The 24,775-nt window shown below is 51.4% G+C and overlaps 1 protein-coding gene and 1 long non-coding RNA gene across 4 annotated transcripts in view; one reads left to right on the top strand and one right to left on the bottom strand.

Annotated features, from left to right (window-relative positions):
- The window catches only part of PRR5L (proline rich 5 like), a 142,375-nt gene that overhangs the window by 83,361 nt on the left and 34,239 nt on the right, over positions 1–24,775 (bottom strand). The gene's annotated exons all lie outside the window — the stretch shown is intronic.
- On the top strand, positions 14,814–16,669 carry LOC140612918 (uncharacterized). Its single transcript, XR_012014045.1, has 2 exons — positions 14,814–15,101; positions 15,655–16,669. It is a non-coding gene; the product is annotated as an uncharacterized lncRNA (long non-coding RNA).

Raw genomic sequence — 24,775 nt, 5'->3', positions numbered from 1 at the left:
AAACCCCAAGGTTTTATTTCCCATTGTAAGCACTTCCCTTCCCTTAGTCAACTTGACCTCCCAACGGAGGGAGAGGAAGTTGCGTAGCTATTTGGGGAAGATAAATATTCTCATCCAAACTACCAACTGCAGGGAGGTTTTGTGCTGGATGTGGGAAATAAGGAGGATTCAGCAGTTGCAGAGAGCAAAGATGCCCTGGCCCCTAGGACAACAGCACCCAGCCACGCTTGAATGTCTCCTTCAGTCAAGGGGAGCCAAGCCACCAAGCGGATGGTTGCCCTTCACAAAGAATTCTCTGTTCATTCTCTAGCATCAGGTGGGACAGTTCTGGCCTGATGGCAGCAGAGAACACCCCATTACTCACCGTCTCTTCTATTTCTCCTCCTCGGCACGATATGCATTCACTAGAGTTTGGGTGTTTCAGCATGGCTCCCATCAATGAAGCCTAGCCTAGATCTTGCAGATGGGCCTCTCTTAGACTGTTCTCCAAAGAAGGGCGATACCATGAGACAAAGCTACAGTCACTGGAGAAAGGTTGCCTAGCCAAGTAATTTTGGGAAGTACTACGTATAATAGCATAATATACATCAGTATATCAAGAACCTGGAGGTGGTTTGTAGGAAAGGAGCTCAACAATTTAGTTTCTTTTCATGGAATACTATCAACAGTTTGAGGATATGGTGTTCCAAAGAACGTGAGTGGGAGCTGCTGTCCTAGACACAACTGCATGCCAGTCAACTTTGCTTTGAAGAGGCCCCGGGATTAAATAAGATCAAGGCGAGATCTTAATTGAGTCTCCTCAGTAGACTCTGCTTTCTGACTTTTAATTTCTTGGATGACTAATCTAGTGATAGTATCCTAAACTTACAGGTGAAAAAAAAAATATATATCCCTGCTTCAACTTTCCACCGCAGGAACAAAACAAGTAACCTTGAACGATCATTCCCCTGCCCTGTCTAAGCACCTCCTCGGGGCCAGAGAAAAGAACATGAAGCAGTCACCTTCTTCATGAAAAAGGATGATGAGACCAGAGATAGATGGGAACTAAAAACATCTGATGGTAAATTAGCACGAGCGGCCGCATTTGCTGCAGACACACTGGGCCCCCAGTGAGGCACTCAGCAGCCAGGCACTCATTTCCTCCCTCCAGGCTGATGCACCGCTGATGCACCGCTGACCCGTCCATCTGGGGAACACCCAGAACCTAGCACTGTGCCTCTGCTGAGGAGACACTCAATAAATATTTATTAACGGAAGGGAGGGAGGGAGGAAGGAAACAACTTGAGGTTTGTAGATGTTAACTTACCCAGCGTCACACGTCTTGCAAGCAGGAGAGCCAGGGCTCCAACGCACAGTGGCTGAGCTCTTCTACGCCTCGCCAAGCTGCCACACTTTTGTTAACACACCACCAGCCGCAAGGAGCCAAGCTTGATGCTCTGGCCACACTTGCCAGGATGTTAGCTTTGGCATCACTGTAGCTCAGGCAATGGAAATCGGTGCATTTATAGGGCACTTCTTTTGGACTGCCTGATAACAGCAGCTCAAATGTGTTGAGCACTGACTAGGTGCCAGGCACTACATGAAGATCTTCTCTCTCTCTCTCTCTTTTTTTTTTTTTTTAATATTTATTTATTCATGAGAGACACAGAGAGAGAGAGGCAGAGTCACAGGCAGAGGGAAAAGCAGGCTCCATGCAGGGAGCCCAACGTGGGACTGGATCCCAGGTCTCCAGGATCAGGCCCTGGGCCAGAAGCAGATACTTGACCACCGAGCCCCGCAGGCGTCCCACTACGTAAGGATCTTGATACAACCTCTCCCCCATTGACCATCCCAAGAAATTGGTGCAATTATAACACCCCCTTTACAGATGAGGAAACTGAAGAGCAGAGAGACAAGGTGACAACCCATAATTAAGTGGTGGAATGACGACCTGAACTGAGCCAGTTTAACCCTCAAATCCCAGCTCTTAGCCTCCTTTCCTAAATCAGTTCCCTCCGTCCAATGACAGATATTCCGAAGGAAAGAAAAGAGCTTGGCAAGCACTGCCTGAAGCCAGATGATTAAATATATTTATGTCATGACTTTCACCCTGAAAGGTAGTTCTGGGCACCTCACGAGTACCAACTCATCTAATTCTCATACTACCATGAAATGGCTGCACGAGGCTGGTATTATTATTATTCCCACTTGGTTGATGAGGACACGGAGGCGTAGTGCCTAGGACACTTGCCCACACAGCAGGTGACAGAGATGAGGTCCAAAGCCAGACCTTCAGGCTCCCTCATCCCCAGGCTTACCCACCAGCGTGCCAGCCGCCGGGAGCAGGAGGGCACCCCGTTTACAACGAAACACCCTCCTGCTAACCAGGGGGACAATGGGCGCACACGGGAACACAGAATCGTGCTGGAAGTTAAACGGGGCCCGGAGCTTGCATGACTTAATCCCTGTTCAATTTAGATTTCCTGGCTGAAGGGGTTCCTGTTCCTTGGAAATTAATAGCTGATTGTTTCTTCGCATTCCGGGGGTGGGTTGGGGCATCCTCCTGAGCCACGCGTCCTGGAAGACTAAGCTGTCAGCTGAGTCGGGCAGGTAAAGGGACCCGGATGGACCGAGTCCTGCCAATCCGGCTGGTCTAGCAGCGGGGCCCGTACTCCCCGCAGCAGGACACCTGCCTCGGGCCTGCTGATGCCCCCCGGGAGCCTGGGATGGAGGGAGCAGGACAGGAGGAAAGAAAAGACGAGTCAGGGTATTTGTTGGCAGGGGCGGAAGGTCTTCAGAGGAAGGAAGGAGCTGCACGCACAGCCTCAGGGCAAGTGACAGAGCCACCCTCAGTGCCCCGGACACTGAGCCATCCAGGTGCAGGACGGGCGCTCCCCGAGCACGGAGCGTGGGGGGGACACTAGAGAGTCAACAGCACTCTGGGCGGTGGGCCCTCCTTTTCTCTGGGCTGCAAACGGCTGCCCGCCTTCCCGGCTCCCCCCTCCAACTAAGGGGTGCTCTGCGAAGCCTGGACACGGCCTCTGCCACCTGACCTGGGCCGGGTCACCCTGGGCTGCTGGCCACCTGGGAAGAGGCAGCACCACGTGCAGGTCAGGGTGCAGGCCACGGACGCACCGGGTCTCGGCGCTGTGAGCCCAGTCACCTGGCTTGCCCCCCTGGGCCCGAGCGCCTGGCTGCCCTGCTCCCCCTGAGAAGCCCCCGCGTCCCCTCCACCAGCCAGGGCGAGGGCTCAGCCTTCCCTGGCATCCCAGGCCCCTTCCCCGCTTCTCAGCGGCTGCGCCCCAGCCTTGCCGCAGCAGGTCACTGTGATGCGCTCCCCGCCTCGGCTCACGGCGGCCACCACGGCCACCACCTATTTAGGTCCAAATCCCCGGACCTAGGCAACTCCTGAGATGTCACGGGAAAGTGGGAATACAGAAGGAACGACAGAGGCAGGGAGGAAGGGGGAGACGGGCATCACCAACCACCCCTTCGAAACAACAGGCTTGGCCTGCGAAATACCAGGAGAAGGTTCCCTGGCCCAGATGTCCGGGCAGCTCACCCAGCCCCGCACAGCCCTGTGGTGTGTGCTTAGGAGATGGGTCCCTCCGGGGAAAGGTAGTTTGCAGAGTCTCCTTGTTTCTCTCCGAGGGTAATGCATTCCCCCGTGAACAGCCAGGCACCTCAGCATTTGTTTAGAAGATGGATTTTCTAAAGACAAGTGGGCGGGAGGGAACCTGTTGGGACGTTGATGCTAAAAGCGAAGGAAAGAGAAGGAAAGAGTCCCCACAAAAGGGAAGGGGGACCTCAGCAACTTAGGAAAAAGGTCGATCTCAGTGAGTCAGAGTCCTAAATGGGAACACGCGATTCCCATTCCCTCTCCGCCCGACCCCACTCCCCATCGTTCTCCTTGGCGCACACGCCCTGGGAGAAAGTCCTCCTCGGGCTCCAGCTGGTACCCGGTCTCGTAAGCAAGACTGGAGCCTCCAGTGACGGCGCCACTGCTTTGACGCTAACGGCATGTCCTCTCTCTCCCTCTGTCTCTCTCTCTCTCCCTCTCTCCCTCTCTTTCCTTTTGAGATACAGACCAATTCATTATCACCCCAACCTGTGAGTTTGGACTTGGTGGCAAAGGAGCCTCTCAACTGACATTCCGGGAGTGCAAGGGACCTCAGAGGTCCCTGCACCCAGCTCTCGGCCTCGTGCCAGACCCTCCCCAGCACCCCCAAGAACGGGGCCGCAGCCCCTCCAGAGGTCAGCAGCTGGCTTCCCCGCCCGGACCCTTCAAGGGAAGAGATGTTCCCCGCCTCCTGAACCTGCAGCCATTCCACGTTGGGACACTCCGACGGCGAGAGGTGACGCGGAATCCACCCGCCTGCGACATGCACAAAGGAGAAAAACAAAGCAAAGCAAGTGATGTGTGTCGGATGACACTTTGGGAACTTCTGCAGAAGGTGGAGGGTGAGGGACAGAAGGCGTCTCGGCCTCATTTTTTTTTTACTGGACGTAGATCAACCTACGCAAATGAACAGGTGTGATGGTTAATTCTGCGTGTCAAGCCGGCTGGGCTAAGGGGTACCTGGACCGCTGGTAACACGTCTCTGGGTGTGTCCGTGAGCGTGTTCTGGAAGAGATCAGCATCTGAGTTGGTGCACCCGGTAGTGGGGATCCTCCTCACCAGTGTGGGTGGGCTTCGCCCCATCCCGTGAAGGGTGCAAATAGAACAAAAGGCAGAGAAAGGGTGAACCCGCCGTCGTCCTGAGCTGGGACAGCCACCTTCTCCCGGCCCTGGACACCAGGGCGCCTGCTTCTCCTTCGGGCTCGGACGGGGACTTACCCATTGCTTGTTAACACGAATAACGTTTTTATGAAAACTGACTCTATTATCCAAGAGCAAACCATAAGCAGTGAGAAGAGGAGCATCGTCTCTCATTTCTGCCAATCTCCTTAGCGCCCGGCGTGAGAGAAAATCATCGCGTTCTCATACCTCCTCCTGCCTCTGGTCCTTGGTAATAACCAGGTCACGAAGCTGCTGGAAAACTCTGCTGTGTTCTCGAGTGAGAATGGGAAAAGAAAAGGCAAGTTGCACGGTGACACATTGCACGGTGTCATCGATGTATCAGGATCAGAATAGTTTTGCGCCCATGAACCTCATGAGAGGGTTCTCGAACATCTAAGGGTTTTGGGCAACTAAGACCGAAATTTGCAGTGCAATTTGCAGTGCTACCGAAAATGTGGGGCCCCTTGTCCGAAAGCTGTCAGGAACCTCAAGGCAGCCACAGCAGAGCGTTACGCCGAGCGTGGGGCCCTTCTGAGCCTGGGGCCTGTCGTGACGGCACAGGTTCTGAGGGCACCCCGAAGGTCCCCAGACCACACTTTGAGAACCGCGACCATATATATCACCTGCACCTCGATTCAAAGGGCTGGCTTAGGGCCACCGTGTACCCAGAGGGGCTATAGAGGTGGGAGGGTACGTGTGTTGTCTAAGCTGCTGAAGCACTGGGTATACGTGTCCTTGAGCAATAGCATAATGAGAGACAGGCGTCATTGTGCAGGTGCTCCCCCGGGCGCCTGCTGCAGAACCTTCCACCCTGTTCAGCCTCTTATTCCAACTGACCACACGCGCGTGCACACAGACGCCCACATGCCCCTCTAGCTGATGCACTGCACCCCTTGTGTTCCGAATGGCTGCACCCTAGATAGATACTTGTCTTGGTTTCCTGTTTTGTGCTTTTATTGTGGTTACAGGCTTTGATCGGCAAAACTGATAATGTTTCAGTCCTCATTTTCCTGTTTGGCGCCTGACACATAGTAGGTACTCTGTGCAGCTACTGAGTTCTAGCTGTCGTGCCTAGGGCGAAGTCTACTTATGAAATGCTGTTAACAGCAGACGCTGGTCACACAAACGCACCCTCTGGTCCTCCTTCCTGACAGCTAGGCTCATAGGGAGATCCGCGATCCCAGTACCGACGTGCGGACTAGTGCGGGCAGATGACGGAGAAGGCTCTCCAGCAACGAGCAACGAGCTACCCATGTGGCATGATGTTCTTGAGGCTCGCATGTGCATACGGCTAATAAAGGACACACATTGTTAGTCATTGTTGTTTTTAAGTGGGCTCCACACCCAGCAGGGAGCCCAACATAGGGCTTGAACTCATGAGATCAAGACCAGAGCTGACATGGAGAGTCCAATGCTCAACCTACTGAGCCCCCCATGTGCCCCAAGGACATACTTTTCTAGAGTATTTAGGACGATGCCCTTAGAATCCTGGTAACAAATTAATCCACTTTATTTATTTATTTTTAAGATTTTATTTATTTATCCATGAGAGATACAGAGAGAGAGAGAGGCAGAGACACAGGCAGAGGGAGAAGCAGGCTCCATGCACCGGGAGCCCGATGTGGGACTCGATCCCGGGACCCCTGGTGGGTCAACCGGGACCTCAGTAGCTCAACCGCTGAGCCACCCAGGTGTCCCCAAATTAATCCATTTAATGAACATTATACACATTGATAAATATAACGCAGATCCATTTACTGTCCTGGTCAAATTCCTTCTCTTCCCGGCACCGAGAGAAGTGACCACGGCTGCTCTCCAGCTCAAACAGAAATCACATGATAAGAGAATTAATCTCTAAGCTAAAACAGCAGGACATTTTTCTATTCATGTTAGAAATATGAATTTCTGCAGGTGCGAGGACCCGGGATCTGTAGTTCCACTCTGCCACTTTACAAATGGGGAAATTGAGGCTCAGAGACAAGAAGTGGCTCACTTGTCCAAGAATATACAGCTACGTAGCGGCAGCTCTGGCACATCTACCCACTTCTCGGAATGATTAGATGATGGACCATCCACACCAGGAGGATGTGAGCTTTCAGGACGGGGCGAGTCCAGATTACTGGACGCTTACCCACTGATTTAGGGGCTCATGGGTGGCTCAGTGGTTGAGCGTCTGCCTTCAGCTCAGGACGAGACCCCGGGGTCCCGGGATCGAGTTCCGCATTGGGCTCCCCGCATGGAGCCTGCTTCTCCCTCTGCCTGTGTCTCTGCCTCTTCTGTGTATCTCATGGATAAATAAATAAAATCTTAAACAAAACAAGCAAATGAACAAACAAACCAAAAACCACAGATTCAGCAGGGGATCGTTAGCAAGTAAAGCCCAAAACATCTCTCCCGAATCCAGCGGGACTTCAAACCCTCCTCTTGTGCCCAAGCACCATCCCTTCCAGATGTTTATTCGAAACATCTTTCCTCCCTCTTCCCCTCCACCAGCACCTTTTCCTTCTTTATAATGTGTGCTCATCACCTTGGGGAGAAGAAAATACAGGCCTTCCCACGGCAGGCTGCTCCTGGTAGCTGTAATTCGATTTCTTTCTTGTCTTGCCACCGAAGTCCTGGAAGTGATATAGACACGGACGCCTCCCTTTTCTCACCTCCCTGGACCCCGCAAGCCTTTGCAGTCTGGCTGCCATCCCAGCGCTTTGGAGAAACCACCCGCTCGAGGGTCACTGATGGGCTTGCTTCTAAATCAAATGGCTTTTTCCTTACTGTCAATGACCGTGCTTCCCTAATAAGGATCGTCATGATAATATGGAAGGTTTTAGATGTAAAGATAGGTCAGGGGTGGAAAGGCCGCTTGTAAGTCCAGTAGTTAAAGGCATGGGCTTTGGAGCCCGACTGCCTGGCTCACCTCTCGCTTGCAAGACTGCCCGGATCTGTTATGCAAACTGTACCTCGGCTTCCATATCCATTAAATGGGAACGCAGCGGTACCTTGCTCGTAGGGTTTCGGTGAAAGTCCACGAAATACACCGAGAACACAGAAGGCACACAGTTCGTGCTCAACGAAAGTGAATGGTTGATGCAAAACTCGTAAATCTAAGGTGACTGAGAGTTTACGTTTGCAATACCCACTCACATAGCCGCCGGATGGGAGGGCTGGTTGATGCTCGAAGTTCGTGTTCCTCTTCGCAGCTCTCATATATCCCTCTCTTGGGCATATTTCCTTAAAATAGATCAACTTGAAAAGTCTGTTGAGGTGAATGACACTTCCTCCCCCAGATGGTCTCCCTAAGCATCTCAAGACCTATGGGGTCCAGACTCCAATCACCCAAGATTCATTTCTTTTTTTTTTTTTAAAGATTTTATTTATTGACTCATGAGACACACACAGAGAGAGAGAGAGAGAGAGGCAGAGACACAGGCAGAGGGAGAAGCAGGCTCCATGCAGGGAGCCTGATGTGGGACTCGATCCTGGGACCCCAGAATCACGCCCTGAGCCCAAGGCAGACGCTCAACTGCTGAGCCACCCGGGGATCCCCCCAAGATTCATTTCAATGAAGAACAAATTCAAATGGATGTTAAATTCACGGGACAGCCATGGCTTGCCATAAACACCTCCAAGCAGCACTTTGCACCTCACACCAGCTAAGTAAGCCCTTGCCTTCTCTGATCCCCAGGCAGCTCCTACATTTCCACACGTCTTCCAAGGCTGATGCTCGGCTGGAGCCATATAGTTGGGATTTCCTCCAATCTGCTCTTTGCTTTTCCTTGTCTCTGGCTGGGAAGTGCAGCGCACATAAGCTCAAAAATCTTTCGTGTATAATATTTCCCTCCTTGTTCTGTATAACGATAATGATGACGGTGCTGATGGTGCACGAAGATATTTCCCAAGGGCTTACCGATGTCAAGGTTGTTTCTAAGCACCTCACGTGTATCATCGTCCCCACTTTTCCAACACTTTCCTTCAAATGCACGTGCAGAATTTTGCATTTTCTCACTTCCAACTTTTAAAACAGTGACCTTTGCTCGCATTCCCGTTATGAGCAGATCTCTCTCTTAAGTAGCACATTCAACCATCTCACTGCTTGTGTGCATATGGGACATGAGGGATTTAGTAATAACATCCCTAGGGCACCTCCTAACCAAGCACACATATGACCCAGAAGCCAGAAACAAGGGACAACAGGTGGCTGAAGCTAAAATAACTGCCCCCAGTGACTTACTCCTCTCCTTGGTGGTGGTGGGTGTGCTTTTACATAGAGCGCAACTTTGTTCTTAATTATAAAACAGCATAGGCTGAACAATGATTAGAGCAGCTTCTACAGCACCATCCTGGGTGCTTACCAGGCCCCGAGCTCCGTGCTAAGAGCTTTACATGCATTATCTTACTGAATCTTCAAAACAACCATAAGCGGAGTATTGTTATTATCTCCATTTTACAGATAAGGAAACTGAGGTTAAGAAAATAATTTGCCCAAGTCACACTAAGCTGAAGTTCAGGTGCAGGTGCATCTGACTTCAAAGCCAAGCTCTCAGGGGCTCAGTTTTTGGTTGATTTTTTTTTCTTTTAGATTTTATTTATTCATTCATGAGAGACACAGAGAGAGGCAGAGACACAGGCAGAGGGAGAAGCAGGCTCCATGCGGGGAGCCCCATGTGGGACTCCATCCCAGGACCCGGGGATCACGCCCTGGGCTGAAGGCAGATGCTCAACCCCTGAGCCCCCCGGGCGTCCCTTCTAGGTCGGTTTGTGCAGCAGAATGTTCTCCTTGACTTTCCGTGCCTTCCCTGGCTTCTCTCCCTCCTCCCACTCCCTGTGCGACTCTTTCCGTCCTAGAGGTGAGTGTTTATTTTCACAGCATTGCTGATCTTGCCTAAAAACTCCTTAAAGCCACCTCAGGCACCCCAGTCTCTCTAAAGATTCCCGCAGCTCCCAGCACACAGTACATAAGCAACACGTTTATTTGTGGAATGAATCAACAAAACACCTCTGTAAAGATTATTAGGGAAAATATGAACCATTCCATTCCCAGTGAATGATCTAAGGGCTTCAGCTTTTATGATTCTGTGGGTTTGGGCCCGTGCAGGGCTAGAACTCACCTAAGCACGTGGATGGAAGGCACTGGTTCTCAAGCAGGATCGGTTTTGTACCCTCACTCCCTTGTTGCCAGAAACATTCAGAAACGTCTAGAAACATTTTTAATTCTCGCGACTGGGGGTGGGGAGAAGGGGTGAAGATGCCAGTGGCATCGAATGGCAAGGTCCTCCATGCAATCCACGGGACAGGCACCCACAACAAGGAATATCAGGCTCGAGATGTCAGTGTGGGCGCCTAGGTGGCTCAGGTGGTCAAGTGTCGGCCTTTGGCTCCAGTCATGATCCCAGGACCCTGGGATCCAACGCCTGCTTTGGGCTCCCTGCTCAGCGGGCAGTCTGCTTCTCCCTCTCCCTCTGCCCCCCAGCCTTCGTGCCTTGTGCTCTCTCTCTCTCTCTCAAATAAATTAATAAAATATTTTTAAAAAAATGTCAATAGTGTTGAGGTCGGGAAGCCTGATGTAAGGGTTTGTCTTCCTAAAACTGGTGTCCTGGTGGCCGGGATGGGCCAGGAATGCATAAAGCCCTACTGTGTACTTAGTCCCAAGTTCTGAAAGCCTGGGTTGGCATTGGCCTCTCATTTGAATGGAAGGAACAGGGGAAAAATTGGGGCTCTGGCTTGAGGGTCCAGAGGTCTGACAACTAGCCCTAGAATTTGCATGATTTGCTGCCAGAGCACATTGTTGGGTCCAACTTTTCATCAGCATAACGTGCGTCTGTGCGTGCAGGGTGTGGGCGGAGGAGCCCTTCTGGCTCTAAAATCCTCTAGTGTTAATAAATTCTGAAAGTCGATCTTCTTTTGTAAACCTACCCCCCGATTCACATGCAATCTCAAGCCAAGCTTCACGTTCACTTGTAAGATTCTCTCGTAATCGCCCCCTCGTGGCTCTGCCCCCCTCAGCACTCCCTGCACCCCCACACACCCTTCCTCTACCCAGGCCCTCACTGTCGCCTCCCAGACCACAGGAAGGCGCTCCTGATCGACTTCCCTTTCTCTGGGGGGGGGGGGGAATCCTCAAAATCAGGAGCTGGACCTGGGTTCCCAGCAGCCCCTAATAGGTGACCCGAGGCATGTTGTCTCCCCTCTTCTAGCTCTCCCCCGCTCTGGAGGTTCAGTAGATGCTTCAGAATCCTTCTTCATGGAAATTTCCCCACAGCCGGCAGAAGCGCCTCTTCTTCATTCACACTCTAGTACCCCTTCTGCCTAAAAGCAGAGCACGAATTTCCCCTCCGAAAGATGCCCTCCTGGTGCCAGGGAGAAAGAACATCCTTATTACCTGAGATGACACTGAGATGAACCCTCAACTATAAATATTCCTTATCTTGCATTGCCATATATATTTCCTAATCCCACTCCCACCCTTTGCCACCCCCAGAAGCCCAAAGCCCTTTCCCTCATCTAATTACATTTTTGCAATTTATCATCAGCCTTTGTTAAAATGGCCCCAAAGCCCCCTAATCAAACCGCTTCTTGGAGATTTTTCATCTCTTTTCTATGAAGCGGCCCACGCCATGTAAAAATATCAACACTGAGTAACATTGTGTGTGCTCTTCTCCTGTCACTGTCATTTGTCAGCTTAATTCACAGTCCCACCTGTAGGAACCTAAGAGGTTGGAAGAAAAGTTTTCCCTCCCCTTCCATAGGCAAAAGTGTTATTAAACAACTACCACTGCTGCATGATGGGCACATTTAGGGATAGTCCCTGTTGTCCCAGGTGGTGGGACACTGGGGAGGAGTGGACTGATCTTTTGTTTAGAAGAACATGGTGATGAGCCCTTAGGTACAGAAGGTTCTCTGGCTCAGACCAGACCGAGGAAGCAGAAATAAAGGGAGCGGAAAAGTGTTCTCCGTGATTAAGTAATAACAATCCTCTTTTCCCTTGCAACTTGGGCCATACACGCATCAGAGGGGCCCAGGGAGCCCCCAGGGGAAGGAGATGAAAGCAGTTGCCCCTCAGGGTGAGGGCCGGCACAGGCCCCAGCAACACAGAGCCTGACTAGGTCAAGGTCAGAGCCCTCCTAGATGCGTGGGCAGTTTCCTCGTAACATCATCTGGCGTTTACTACGCACCAGGCACCGTTCCGAGCTCCTTCCAAGCATCAGATCGTGTAACCCCCACAACGATCCCATTGGTACTATTCGTTATCTCCATTTCACAAGTGAGGACACCGAGGCACAGAGAAGTTAAGCGACTTGCTTAATGCCACCCAGCTGGTAGGAGGCCCAACCGGGACGGGAAGAGTTGTGCTTTTCACTACTTTACTAGTATTGCACGTGAGTGTGCTTGCTCTGTGATGTGATTCGGTTAGCCCAGAGGAATATGGGACGTAAGAGTGAGAGAGAACTAAATATACTCTCTTATACCCTCTTGCCCCTGGGGGCTCAGTGGCCTGAGAGCTGAAAGTCGCCCCAGCATCAGTGAGGAGGGAACCGGGGGTGGGGGATGGAGAAATGCAGAGGGCGGGAGGTCCGAGACGGTGCTGGTCTCCCTCCTTTGCTGAGTCCTCTATGGGGACGGGCAGGTCTCAGGGTATTATCATTTTTTTTCCAGTTATTGGAGGGAAGAGGGAGCCCAGTTCCATCTGGACCACTGCCCGAGGCCTTAGCCCTGGTAGGGGTCAGAAGATGAAGAGTTCTTTAGAAAAGTGACAAGCTAAACCTTCCCGTCCTTGCCATCAAGGCAGCCATGAAGAAGGGGGCACCCCCCCCGCCCGCCGTCCCCGCAGTCCCCAGGGAGGGGAAGGTGCGGAGAGCCGCGGGGTGGTGGTTATGCCTGCTTGCTCAGAGAGTGGGCATCACGGGATTCCGGAGAAAGAACAGAAGGCCCCTCACCTTCCTTCCCGTGAACAATTGACCAGAAGGAAGTGGGGACACTCAGTTCCTGGATTTCCCCGCAGGAAACCTGGACCCTTCTGGGGCCTCCCGCTTCCCCTCCCTCAGCGCCCTGGGTCAGTTCCAGGTGAGCTCTCTGCCTGTTTGGAAAACAGATGCCCGAAGGGGCCAAGTGCAAACTCAGCGTGTCTGTGTGTGTGTGTGCGCGTGCACATGCGTGTCTTTTAGCTGTAACTCAGATGCTTTTGGAAATAACAATTTTTGAAATCTCCAATTCATCAGACAGCGGCACAAAAGGATTTTCCTCCCCGGTGACCTTGCACCTCCTGTGTGCTGATCCTCTGCTGAGCCCTGAGAGAGGAGTCGGCCTCTTCAGGTGCTTGGGGGGCACTGAGTCCCTGAAGGGGCATACTTACTCCCCTGAACCCCTCTTATCAATAGGTATCACTTACGAGGCCCAGGACAGATTCCAGCTCTGAGACCTCGCTCCCAGCTGTGGCTGTGACACACACACGGGACACGACGCACGTGCGACACGAGGCAGCACGTCCGAGCATCAGCAGCCCAAATGGGCACCAGGACAGCGGTGGCGGAGATACCCAAGTGATCAGAAGAGCAAGCCCTGGGCGTGCAGAAAGATCCCAGGCTTTGAGCATCGTGTCACCTTGCACCCGTACCCTGCGTTGTGCTCTCCAGGTGCACACCCCGGCATCCTCCGTGCCTCACCTGGCACAACAGATACGACAAAAATCTTATAGTTGGGAAAAGGGAGACCCAGAGAAAGCTGTGCAGCCAGGCCACTCTCAGCTCAACGTGGTCAAAGAGGACCATGAGCTGAAGAGCTGGAAGGGTCAGGGGGGCAGGCCTGTCGCACACAGCTTCAGGGGGAAGCCGAAAGCATAATCGGCCGGTTGTCACAGTAACGACTAGTCATGACCATGACGACAAACCATGAGCGGTCACAGTCGCCCATGTGCCGAGCCAGGCACCCTGGAAAATCCAGCGTAGGGACTCACCTGGTTCTCATGGGAACTCTACGAAACAGGCGGTACTATTACTATTATTATTATGAACTTCCTTTTACGTAGGAAAAGTGGAGGCATCGAGAAGTTCAGGAACTTTCCCAAGGTGGCTGGGCTCTGAGGTGGCAAGGTCCGTGCAAGCCCAGGTCTGTCCACCCCAAAGCCCAGGCGCCGAACCCCCGCAGTGGCTGTGTCCCGAGTCCTGGGGAGGCCAGCGGGTTCGGGGGCCACAGAAGGGACGTCTAGCCTGCTGTCATCCCATACTCCTGGCGGCCGGACCGTCCTCTGCTTGGCAAGAGACGATGGGTCACAGTGGTCCCGGCAGCGCCCGGAGCTTGGGCTCACTTCTCACTTCTCCGGGCTAGCCACGCTCCCCCTGCCCGAACCCCCACGTCCTTCCCCTTCCCTGGTGCTGTCTCGGTGATCAGCTAGTTCGCCCCCACCGCCTTACAGCCCAGCACCCCCAAACTCAAAAGAGAGCCCTGCATGCGCACAGTGGGTACGAAGCACATGGGGACGGCCTCCGTCAGGTGTCACACACTCACGCCTCCGCTCTCATCATCTCAGACTGCGCCAGGTCTCCAGACACTGCTGATTTGTCTGGAGCTCGTGGTCACCTCAAACCTCTTTAAACCAAGTCAAAACTTTTCCAAAAGTCTACGGGCAAAGAACCATGACCTGCAGACTAATGTGGCCCACCGCCTGCTTTTATAAATAAAGTTTTATTGAAACACAGCCAGGCCTATTTGTTTACAGAGTGTCTCTAGATGCTTTTGCACCTGCAGGGACAGAGCCTGAAACGCTTGCCATTTGGCCCTTGACTGAAAATGTTTGCCCATCTCTGCCCCACGTACTTACACTCCAACCTTTCGCTTAAGACAACACCATGAACACCTCTTGGGTCACTGCATATGGATCTAACATTCGCTTTAAAAGCTCATATTTCACCAAACGAATGAACTACAGTTGATTCTACAACTTCACTATCTGTGATCTTGTGATAGAATAAGAAATATGTGTTTTGTCTTCCTCTCTGCTTCCTGGCACCAAGCTTCTAAAACCCTTGGAGTTTCCTGAGTCATGGGCTGGGAGGAGCATTTTTATTATTCATCACGGAGCCCTTTTCAACGATTCCTGAGTGTATGCTACTGAGGGCACCCTTGGTGGGCCCCTAGATAATTTCAAGATGGGGGGCTGGTGGCCTGAGGATCCAACCATGCGATTGGATTTCCAACCCTGCTCTGCTCCCATAGCCCTCCCAGAGTCCAGGGAGGGGAGGGGGGCTGGAAATTGAATGGGATCACCAAGGGCCAATGAGTTAATGCACCGTGCCTGTGTGATGGCACCTCCAGAAACACCCTACGTGGAGGAGTTCGGAGACTATCTGAGTCGGTAAGTGTGTCCATACGCTGAGAGGGCGGTACACCCCAACGTCCACAGGGATGGAAACCCCTGTATTCAGGATCCCTCCGGCCCTTGCCCCATATACCTCTCTGTCTGTCTGTTCATTTGTATCCTTTACAATATGGTTTACGATAAACCGGCAATAGCAAGTAAAGCGTTTCCCTGAACTCTTTGAGCCCTTATAGAAAATTATCAAAGCTGAGGAGGGTGTCATGGGAACCCCCAAGGTGTAGCCAGGTCAGACAGAGGTGTGAGTAACCTGAGAACCCACTACTTGTGGGGATTGGGGCCTTAACCTGTGGGGTCTGGGCTAACTGGGTAATTAGTGTCACCATCCCATTGACTTGGAGGACCCCCAGTGGGTGTCCAGAGGGCACTAGAGAATTGCTTGGTGTGCATAATCCACACGTTTGTCTGAAGCAAAACATGGGTAAAAATAGATCACGGCACTCGTACCATTGATGGGCCCCTCAGATTGCAGTCAGATTTCTGCCACTATGGACAATGCCATAATAAACCATCTGCCTTTTCAACCCTCCAGAAGAATCTGGATATGATAAAGAGATCACGGGGCTCAAGGATGAAGCTCCTACTCTGCCAGTAAGCCTCTTGGAGCAGCATGTGTAGGCAGCTGGCACGTCTGACCAGGCTCCTGGAGGAGGAACTTTTAGAAAAGAGAAACAGAACGTTTCTCCAAACAGAATGATGGCCCTGATAGAGTCACCTGGATGCTCTCTGAGCTCTCCGTTGTGCCCTGGAGCTTTCCTCTGAGCATCGGTTCTCGTCACCTGATGTACTCACCTCCTGCTGAGCCCTCCACCGCAACCCAGGTGTTGGGGTGGGGCGACCCCCCACTCCATCCAGGCGGGGTATTTGTGCCTTCGGAACCGGGCAGAAGGAGTTTGGCTCTGGGGAGACAGTGCCTTTGATCCTAGAGGTGGCAGGAATACACCTGGATCACTTGTTCCTAATCTTTCCATGGTTGTAGACGCCTGAAAGCTATAAATCTACCCCCACCTCTTCGCCCCAGGAAAACCTGTGGATTTTTCTGTATGACTTCAGCATAAACGCACAGCATGCACGGGGGTCCTGGAGACGCCGTCCGGGGCGTACAACCCTTAGCTCAACAACCCCAGCACCCCAGGTACACTGCAGCCACATTCCTCCCTGGGGCCTACCCACCCCTTGTCATCAACTTGACGCAGCAAATTTCTCTGTGATTCATTAACTCTTCCTTCCTTGCATCACTGACCTTGTGCCTGCTGTTCCAAAGGCTGGTCGTCACGTGCCTCCTTCTTCCTCTGGCCATCATCCTGTTGGGCAAGATAAACGCGCTTGCCAGCCCTCAGGCACCTCTTGCCCGGCACGAAATGCCCACTGACCAACCCCTGCTCCTCTCACCCTGACCCGCTCCCCTAGCCTCTGGAGCAAGGCTCGGTAGGAGAGAGCCCTTTCCCTCCAACCTTTTGCCATCTGGATCAGTCTTCCGGAACATTCCTGAAAGCTGTAAATCTTCCAAGTAAACTTGATTTTCCTTTCTGGCTCTCGCCTGTAAATTTGGTGGCTTTGTTGTTCCTAATTTTAACAAAGGAAGTTTGGCAAAAAAAAAAAAAAAAAAAAAACCACAACTACAAAAATGTCAAATTCAATGGCCAAGGAGGCGCTCCACTGGTATTTGTTTGTGCTGCCCCCTACTGGTTAAGAAAAGTAGCACCAAATAAACCTGGGCGGGTCCGTCCATTCTTGGTCAAAATGCTCACAGGTTTATCTTGAGTTTTAAACCGAGTCTTAGAAAGTAATGTGGGATCCCTGGGTGGCGCAGTGGTTTAGCGCCTGCCTTTGGCCCAGGGCGCGATCCTGGAGACTCGGGATCGAATCCCACGTCAGGCTCCCGGTGCATGGAGCCTGCTTCTCCCTCTGTCTGTGTCTCTGCCTCTCTCTCTCTGTGACTATCATAAAAAAAAAAAAAAAAAAAAGTAATGTGATCCTTCCTTATTTACAAAGGCCGAGTCCCCTGGGGTCTATTTTAAGGCCTCATGATGTCCAGTCTCCGTCTTTGCCCGTAGGCCCAGGAATTCCCTTCCCAAGAATCTGCCCTGAAGACTTAGTAAGAAACGCAAGCAACAGATTATTACCTCCAAAGATGGCCAACTTGTCACTGGTGGAAAGAACCAGAAGGAAGTTAACGGTCCGACGACAGGTGACATGACACAGTCACAGGATGGACTATTACGTTTGCCTTTAAAATGATGCCAGTGAATAATCACTAATGGTACGAAGAAGTATTTATGGGAAATAATCAGGACACAAAACCACGAGCCCTGCACCACCTCGACTGACTGTGCCTAAGTAGTGCAATTAGGCTGTCTTAGACACTCCCATGTTTCCCAGTTTTCCTGTGAGCATGTGATATTTGCAAAATCAAGAAAAAAATCATAAATCGTATTTTCGCATGGCGGGAAGTACACCGGGAATCATCAAGCACGTTGAGAATCAAATGACCACGATTTGTATATCCTGACCCTGTGTCGCCGGCTGAGTGACTCAAACCCCACAGACCTGTTTCCTCGGTAAGTAGAGGTGGTGATAGTGCCTTCATCACAGACCTGCTGTGAGAGAGACTAGAAGGTGCACCGCAAAGCTGCCCAAACAATCCCTGTCCTCCATTCGTTCCCCCCGTATATTCACCTTTGCACCACCTGCTGCCTCTAGAAGCTCAAGCCCTCTTCCCTTTGTCTTTATCATTTTCCAAGTTTATCACCTTTTTAAAAAATGATATATAAATGGGACACCCAGGTGGCTCAGGGGTTGAGCGTCTGCCTTCAGCCCAAGTCATGATCCCCGGATCCTGGGATCGAGTCCCACATTAGACACCCCACATGGAGCCTGCTTCTCCCTCTGCCTGTGTCTCTGCCTCTCTCTGTGTCTCATGCATAAATAAATAAAACTCTTTTTAAAAAATGGCATATAAACTGCCAGGCTTAACCACTTTGGGGGGCTTTCACTTCTTTTCTGTGAGCCCACCCCCCCATACAAAATAAACCTTTATTCCCGTTCACCTGTCTTCTGTCAGTTTAATTCACAGTCCTCAGAATCTAAACCTAATAAGATAGAAGAAAACGTCTTCCTCCCCTACACTACCCACGTTTGCTGAACCCTTAGATGGGAGCAGGAATAATGCAGTTCCTCCAACCCGCCCTATGTGCTCAGTCGCAGTCCCTTCTTTTATTTTTTTTTAAAGATTTTATTTATTTATTCATGAGAGACACAGAGAGGGAGAGAGGCAGAGACACAGGCAGAGGGAGAAGCAGGCTCCATGCAGGGAGCCCGACGTGGGACTCGATCCCGGGTCTCCAGGGTCACGACCTGAGCCAAAGGCAGGCGCCAAACCGCTGGGCCACCCAGGGATGCCCTGATGTCCCTTCTTGTTGTCGTTTTTGGCTGTGCGGACCAACCACCACCTTGCATGTGTTAAAAGGTCAAGTGAAGCATACTAAAAACATTAAATTTATTTTGAGCAAAATCAACTCAAACCTCAAACCAAGCAGCATCTAATCCAGGAGGAAGATAAGGGTTCCATGGAGCTCTATGAAATGAAAACTTGTATAAAGGAATGTGGAAAACAAATAATTCATCAGAAGAAAAGAGAAATAAAGAGAGAAAGAGAGAGGGGGAGGGAGGGAGGAAAGAACCCGTAGTTGGGAATCTGTAAGGGAATAGCAGGTATGAAATGCTCTATCAGAGGGAAGTGGGAAGAAGGAAATTACAGTACGGGGGAAAGAAGTGGCTGGGCTCCTGCGAAGTTGCTTTCCTTCTGGGATGGCAGGGGCCTCCGGGGCAGAGCCTTGGTGCAGACCAGGAGATCCCTGACTGACCCGTTCAGGATCTCATTTCTGGGAAATCTGAAACTGTAATGGAGCCAAGTATTGGTTTGTTGAAGGAGGGGAGAGGGTGGCATGAGGAACTCCAATTTGGGAAACGGGCTTCAGTATTGCAGAGGTGGATCATGGAACTCTTATAGTCAACCTCTGGGGACCAAGAAATTCTCAAAATACCCAGCTGGAGGGCCATTTGGGGGTCAAGACTTGAGTTCCTACAGACTTTTCACATGAAGGTGGGGGTATCAGCAATATAATATTTTAGCCAGTCTCGGAGCTTGAGCAACAAACACTCCCTGGTGACCACCGAGAGCCCCTTCTTACCCCCCATTACACCCATCAACATGTGGCTGATTTCACCAGTGAAAACCCATTTCTGACACTTAGCCGGCGAATTGGCCAACCATTTGGGCCAATTTATGACGTAAATTGGGCCAATCTCAGACGTAAAGAGAGCTGAAGCACTTAAAGCAGGCCCCTTCTGGAATTAGTTTTCCAACATGATGCTAGCCGACCGGTCAGGATCATGGACACCTGATCCGGTAGCTGCCCCAAGTGTCACTTTAGATAATAGACATAAGTATCACGCTGCCCGTGCCGACACGATGCAGATGAATGACAGACACAGCACCTGTGACATCCCCGGTCCCTGACGTGCATCAGCATCAGTGATTATCAAGCCCGGTGCAAAAATTCAACGTAACACCAAATTCTGAATTTTGCATTTCATACCTGCTATTCCCTTACAGATTCCCAACTACGGGTTCTTTCCTCCCTCCCTCCCTCTCTCTCTCTTTCTCTCTTTCTCTTTTCTTCCGATGAATTATTTTTTTTCCCCACATTCCTTTCTAAAGTGTGGCCGTGCTTGATGGGGAGGTACAGTGAGGGTCTCCGGTCAGAAGACTGAACAAGTCAGTGCCGAACCCAAGGTTCCCGGGGCAGAGAGGTGAGTCCCCCACCCCCACGCTCACCCCTTCCAGGTCTCACTGCACCTCAGGAATCCCATAAAGAGGCCTCCTTTGGCATTCTGAGAGCTCCCCATTCAGGGTGGTTTTATCAGAGAAATTAAACCAGAAAGCTCTCAGCTCAGATAACAGGATTAATGAACATTCTTTTCATTCTGCAAACCACTCATCTGGGCGGAGTGCACTCAGGTCTTACTGAGGTAGAGGACTGGGGCGGTCTTGGAGCTGCCCAAGGCTGGCGGGCGGGGGGGCGGGGAGGGTTGGCTCTGCCACACGCTAGGCTTTTCTAGGAGTGGTGTGGGCCTTCGTCCTCCTGGGCCAGTTTTGTCCTCCTGTCCACCCCCCTCCCCGGTCTCCAGCGTCATATTTCCAGGCTGATGTCCATAGGCTGAGCCCGGCCCACACAGGAACAACCCCAGTAATAGGAGCGGGAGCTAACGTTTATGGCACCTCCGGGGTGGTCAGCCTCACGCAACGGGGTCTCAGGGCTCACCACCCGCCCAGCTTGCCTCCCCAGGGCTCCCGGGCAATGCCGTGCCCCGAAGGCCCCACCAGAGACGGGCACGTGGGCTCGCCTCACAGGGCACGTTGCACGGCGGGACTTAGACAATCTTCCACTCGCCGCCTCCTCCCACCCCCGCACCCAAATTTCTTTCCTCTTCCAGCCGTCTCTTTCTTTCTCCTCTTTCTCTCCCCCACCCTCAGCCTCTAGAGGCCCTTGATTCTCCAGAACCCCTAAGCACGGGGCTCACCTTGCAAAGCCCCCTGGCACCTCAGCTGCAAAGCCACCCAGTCCCCAGGCCCAGTGACTCGGCCTCAAGCTCTTTCCTCGTGGGGAGGGGTTCTCTCGGCTCATCCCAACCACGGGAGGTGATATAATCCTCGCCACGTTCTAGAAAAGTAGGAAGTCAGGACTGTTATCACCCCATTGACACAGCCAGTAACAGGCTCCAGGTGGGCTTGTCCGTATCAGTTGTCCAGGGCCGCGAGCCTTCTGAAGGCTCCCTGTTCCCTGTGACCCCCTGCCCAGGTGGCCCCGACACACCCGCGGTAAACCCGCGCTCTTCACCCTCTAGGGGCCCTGCTCTGGAGTCTCATGAGCACCCTGACTGTGCCACAGGGCTCACCCGTCTCTGCATCCGCGGCACCCACACGCAGAACAGCTTCAGAGATGCTCGTCCCTGGTGGGTCTCGGGACAGCGTCACCTGACCGGCTGTACATCCCCCCAACCCCCCCACCTTAGAGCGTTCAAAGAGGGCTGCATTTTCAGAGGCTGACAGGCAGGTAACCTAACCCAGGTAATCCCTCCCCAGCCCAGGGGGCCTCGGGCAGGCCGGGGGCCATGCGGGACAGTAGCAGGAGGGCCAAGGCACCTGCTTAGACCCAGGGGGGCTCGGGCAGGCCAGGGGCCAGGGGGGACACTAGCGGGAGGGTCAAGGTGCCTGCCGAGGGGACCTAACGGGACTGAGATGGATTACTCTGGTTTACAGGCTAACGTTTCAAGTGACAGTTGGATGGAGGCTTAATAGAATCAATTAATTCTCTTTTCCAAGAGGGACAGAAGCAGAGACCCCCAGGACAGCTGGCTCCGAGATGGCCCCAAGGACCCTCGGTGCTCACCTGGCCTCCTTCAGGGCCCTGCTGCCTCTGGCATGGGCCACTATTCCTACAGGACAGCTGTGGGTGTGGGTGTGGGTTTCTGCTGCATCCGCCTTGGGCAGCACGAGGAACAGGGACAGGTCCCCTCTTCCCTTCCTCTCCCTTCAGCACAGGGTGACAAATGCCAGTGCTCCAGGGAGCGGTAGCCATGGAGGGCTGAAGACCCGGCCTGGGCCCTTCACCTCCTCATCTACAAAGTGGGGGCAGTTCCTCTTCCCAAGGTGACTGAGGCACAGACCCACCGCGGGCCGTGTAGACACATGCACTTTGCATGCTCAGCGGTATCCGCCGCGGACTGCTGAGACACGTGAGTACGGCCGCAGGTGTCTGGGTGACGGGGACGAGGACGCTGTGCCCGTTTAGAAGGAACGGACTCCACAAACCTGGCGACCCGGGCCCGTGGGCATACGGACCCACAGTTGCAGAAAGCTCCCAGTTATTCAAAAGAAGGCAAAAATCCAGAGTTTTGCATGACACCCTCTAATTCGTAAATATTGACAACAGGTTTAGAAAACATTATTAACCACTAGGCTGCATGAAACGAAGGGAATCGGGGGCCTGACCCAGCTGGAGGCTTCCAGACCACAGCCCCTGTCACCCACATCCCGTCGAGGCAGGATAGGTGAGAGCAAAGCTATGAGAGGGACCCCGAGATACAAAGGGGATGTTTTTATTGTGTGCAAAGTAGGATTTGATCATCGAAAGGGAAGAGAGGGGACGGGCGGGCAGCTGAGACTCCGAAGGGGAATGGCAGCTTACAGTGCCCTCCCAGTGCTGTCTATCTCATAGCTGTTGTAATCAAGAAATGAAGTGAATGTGAAAGGCCTAGCTCGTAGTAATTAATCAATAAATATTACCTTGAGCATAAGTAATACTCATTTAAACACACGTCAGCCCTTACCGCTCAACAACGCAAAGGAAATTTGTGAAGTACTTACTGCGTGCAAGATTTATTTTTTAAAGTTTATGCTTTAATATATTTTTTTTAGTAATCTCCACACCAATGTGGGGCTTGAACTCATGACCTGGAGATTAAGAGACGCATGCTCTTCTCATTGAGCCGGCCAGGCACCCCAATATTTGCAAGTTTTGTTTGGTTTTGGTTTGGTTTTTATAAGTAGGCTCCATGCCCAACACAGGGCTTGAACTTAACGCCCTGAGATCAAGACCTGAGTTGAAATCAAGAGTCGGACGCTCAACCAACTGAGCCACCCAGGCGCCCCTACATTTCTTAAGTTTTTTAGTAAGACTCCATGAGAGATATTAGGACTTGGAAGACGGGCCCCATGCTTTATTCTCTCCTAAATCCCCAACACTGAATGTGAGGTAGGAGGTCAATGAGAGTTCATTGAGTAAGGGGCTCCCGTTCTCAAGGAATCTAGAATGAGGGATGGGGGCAGCAGACGAGACCTAAACGCGTAAAAAATTAACAACGAAAAATTTACACTGTTCAAGCCATCAAAAGAAGAGGAGTCTGGAGTAGAAGAGTGTGGGCATTTGAACAATTTAAGTACATACTCGTTGCTGGAAGAGCTCAGCTTCAAAAGAAATCATCTCAGATTCAAGCAGGAAGGGGCAAGCCTCACAGTGACAAAGGTGTGGCTTGGATATGAAACAAAAAGCATTCCAAGAGGGCTGAGTAAACAGAGACAGGGTGACAAAGTACTAGGTGTGTTTCACTGTGAGCAAAGGAATTTGATGGGGACAGAATGTTCAGAAGAGCTGGGAGGTGGAGGAAATCTGGAAAACTGAGTTGAAAAGGCTTTCAATGCTAAACTGAGGTAGAGATTATGGAATATCTTCCCCTCCTTCCTTTTTTAATAGAACATTTACATGTATTGGCCCAGAACGCACTCTACTCCGTAGCCTCACTGGTAGCTGGATGCAACCGCGCGACTAAGTTCTGCTTTAGTTCAAACCTAAGGGAAAGTCCTACACGCAAATTCTGGAAGGTGGACACAATGGCTGGAGCTTTAGCAGTCATCTTAGATCATGAGGCAGATTGCTAAGGTGGATGGAAGAGGAAGAAAGGAGCCAAGGTCCCCGATGACTCTAGCAGTTTCAGACATAATGGTCACAGAAGAGAGGAATAAACTGTACTGTCTGAGCCACTGTTTTTTGGTGTCTATTCTAACATGTAGGCAAACCTAATTCTAACTGACCCACAAGCTAAAGACTTCACACTTTATCCTGGGATAGAAGGCAAACATTGAAAGTTTATGAACTGGCAAATAACAAGATGAATGTGTACATATATATTATATTGTCCATATATTTATTCATATTTATATATTCATATACATAAATACACACACACATATGTATATATAGGAATTGTCTCATGCACTTATGGAGTTTGAGAAATCTCAGTATCTATAATCTACAAGCTAGAGACCCAGGAGAGCCAATGGTACAGTTACAGTGTAGGTCCAGAATAAAAAAAGACTGGGAGCCTGCGTGGCTCAGTCGGTTAAATGTCCGACTCTTGATTTCGGCACATGTCATGATCTCAGGGTTGTGAGACCCAGCCCCGGGTCAGGCTCTGCCACTGGGTGGGGAGCCTGCTTAAGATTCTCTCTCTCCCTCTCCCTATGCTTCTCCCCCACCACGTTTCTCATGCATGAGAGCTCTCTCTCTTTCAAAAGAAAAAAAAAAAAGAGGAAACCAATGTCCTAGCTTGATGACAGTCAGGTCGAGACAATGAATTCTCTCTTATTCGGCTCTTTATGGATATGCAGGCCTTTGACTAATTGGACGAGGCCTGCCCACATTTGGAAGAGCAATCTGCTTTACTCAGTCTACCAATTCATATGCTAAATTCATATGTTAATCATATGTTAATTCATATGTTAATCTCATCCGAAAAACACCCAGACACACACAAACACACAGTATTCGACCAAATGTCTGGGACCTCAGTGGCCCAGTCAAGCTGATGCGTAACATTAACCATCACAAATGAATATGTGCTAAGAACTAGAGGGAAAGTCATCCTAAGAACTGGGATAAAAAAAAATCAGAAGTACACGTCCTTCTTCATTGGCCTAACTAAAATCAACAGGTTTGGTGGCTCAGGCTGGACCAGAGAAAATCAAATAATCTAGTGTTCTTTTTAAAAAGAAGGGCGGGGACCCCTGGTTGGCTCGGCGGTTTAGCACC

Source organism: Canis lupus, chromosome 21, assembly GCF_048164855.1.
Source record: "Canis lupus baileyi chromosome 21, mCanLup2.hap1, whole genome shotgun sequence".
NCBI lineage: Eukaryota > Metazoa > Chordata > Mammalia > Carnivora > Canidae > Canis > Canis lupus.
This window is presented reverse-complemented; position numbering and strand designations above follow the sequence as displayed.